Below are 2,949 nucleotides of genomic sequence, written 5' to 3'. Positions count from 1 at the left end.
TGAATCAGTTTTTTTTCCCTTTCTCCTTTCTTTCTCTCCTTTTTCCTCTCCCCCAGAATCTCATAATCTGGTGGGCAAGAATGAAAATAGAAAGTGAATTATAGGATCAGTATTTTGCAAGAGTAAAATGTTTGTTTTCAGTGTTTTCCATGCTGGTTTGTCGAAGAATGAATCTGAAAACCTTGCTTAAAGGGTAATTGAGATGTGGCAGATCTGTTTACTGAGTAATGGGAGGAAAAGATTAAATCAAAAGGCAAAGATTTCCTTTTTATTGAAGACAAACTGGTTCACTGGCCTTGGAACTTTCCCAGGCTTAACGGGGGAACATCATTTCTTTGTCACCATATTCTTTGGTTTAAGTTTAACAGATGCATTTGGATATTTAGGTATGCTTGTATATTTTGTGTATATAAAGTCTTATTTCTGATGTTCCTCATTTCTGAGCAGTGAAATAATTAAGTTGTACTCATTAGTGTATTGGTATTAATTTCTTTACATCCAATGAAGTTGAAGATATGTTGTATTCTAGAGCATTCTTTAATTTGTGCTGCTTGATAACACATGCACCTTGTCCACACATTCAGTAGTCTTCCCTCAACCCATCAGAGTTGGAACCTTTAGAGTCACAACAGAATATAACTGAAGAAAATTTTGTTTCTTTAGTTACTCTTGACTGTACTGCTTATAGTTTAATTCTCCCTCTAAAACATTTGCTCATATAGAATCGTTTTTTGTTTCTTCATGACTTAAATATTGACATTTTAAACTTGAAGTAGCATGATGTCAGTTTTATTTCTTTCCTTTTTTTAAAAAATGGTTTTATTTCCTCCAGTCATTGATTTCAGCCATGCTCTATTGAATCTCCTGTTGCTTTTTCTTTTTTTTTTTTTTTTGAGGAGGATTAGCCCTGAGGTAGCATGTACAAGTCTTCCTCCACTTTATTTGTGGGTCGCAGCCACAGCATGGCTGACAAGCAGTGTAGGATCTGAACCTGCAAATCTGGGCTGCTTAAGTGGAGCATGCTGAACTTAACCACTGTGCCATGGGGCCTGCCCTCTCGGTTTTCTTAATATTGCTTTATCTCCAACCACAGATTAATAGCTGAACCTTCTTAGTATTTTTTTAAGGCCCTGGCAGTGTATTTCTAGATGAGCTAAAACAATTATTGAGAAGCAATGACTACATCACCCTTTAATATGTCCCCCAAAGTCTCTCTCAAAATAGCTCTCAGTAAAGGCTATTGATAGGAGAGTTAAAAGGGGGAATCCTAAATCTCTCCCTTCTTACCCTCTGGAGCTTTAAATAGAAATCAGTGTTGTTGTGTACATACAAAGTTAAAATTTGTTTATTGACCTAAGTTCAGAGCTGTGACTTCAGTGGCTTTGTGATTTTAAAAGTCACCACTAGATGGAGAGCTTTTTTACCATCTTTGTTAATTTCAAAATGAGTTACAGTGATCCTCATTAATCACGGGTGCTGTGTTTGCAAATTTGTAACCCCAAAATCAACATTTGCAGCCCTCTCACAGTTGTTCTGTGACGAGTGGAGTGGTGAAGAATTTGAGTCTTCAAATTCTCTGTGCCCAGCTGAGTTCGAATGCTTTGCCTTCTTTTGGCTCTCATACTGTAATCAGATGTCCTCTTCATGGTCTCTTTAGTGCCACTTTTTGCATTTTTGTGCTGTTTGTTGGTGATTTCACTGTTAAAATGGCCCTCAAATGTAGTGCTGAAGTATTCGCTAGGGTTCCTACGGGCAAGAAGGCTGTGGTCTGCCTTATGGGGAAAATAAGTGTATCTGATCAGCTTCTTTCAGGTGTGAGTTACAGTACTGTTTGCCCAGGAGTTCAATGTTATTGAATTAACAATACATATTAAATAAGGTGTCTTTAACACACCTTCATGCATGAAGCAAGATTATGTATTAGTTGGATAACAAAAATGTAACCAGAGGCTCACAGGAACTTAACTCTGTATTTCCTCTAGGAACAAACCCTTCAGTATCTGCTAATTCAGTGTCCGTGGTGACTTTATAAAACTATCACAAATAAGAGAATCAACTGTATTTTTTAGTCTTCAACTCGACTTGTCGTCCTCACCTTTGAGAAGGCTAAAAGGATTTCCTCTAAACCCCATTCACAAACTCGAGTACCATACAGTTCCCTTTCAGTGTTTAGTTTGCTGTCTGTAGTAACGTGAAAAGTTCTTACATGGAGACAGGAGAATTTTTACGTGATGGGAAGTTTAACAGTGGCCCAAAATGAAAACGTTGGAAGAACTTGATAGTTCTAAGAGTGGAATCTTGTTTTCTGGTATTTTCAACAAATGATAGAGTCTTAATTTTGTTATTAGTGAAAAGTTAATGGAATATTAAAATGAATAGTTAGGTATCTAGGTACTCCACATATTGTGGTCAGACTCAGTTCTGTTACTCTCTGTTTGTAAAATACAGCAACATTTTTATTACTAGGCCATTTGAAAACCAGTCTGTTGTCCTGGAAATAGCTGGGTTTGAGATGGAGCTGTAACTCACTTTCCTGAGGCTCTGCAATTCGCAAGTCCCAGACTGATTTGTGCTATTCTTTGAATGCCTTTGCCTGAATATTTTTCTCCCATTCCTCTGTGTGTAATTACCGAGTCCGTCCTCCAAAGGGAAATCCTGGTCTGAAAGAGGAGAATCAGTTCATGACTTGGGAAGCCCTGAGCTGTGGTAGAGTCACCTTTGTAACAGAAGTCTCTGATTAAGTTTTCTCTTTAAAGGAGTTGATTTCTTTTAAGCAAACAAATATAAGAAAAATAAATTGGTTGAGATACTATTGAGTTTTTGTGTTACCGTGGAAAGAACACTTTGCAGTAGGTTTGAATCCTTCAGTTGTGTGATTGTAGTTAGGTTTTCTGAGCCTTACATCGGATGTGGGGGAGTTTATCTGTGTTCAGGAGGATTGGCAACCTG

This window comes from Equus przewalskii, chromosome 10 (assembly GCF_037783145.1).
Source record: "Equus przewalskii isolate Varuska chromosome 10, EquPr2, whole genome shotgun sequence".
Taxonomy (NCBI): Eukaryota; Metazoa; Chordata; class Mammalia; order Perissodactyla; family Equidae; genus Equus; species Equus przewalskii.
Note: the sequence above shows the minus strand (reverse complement) of the source record.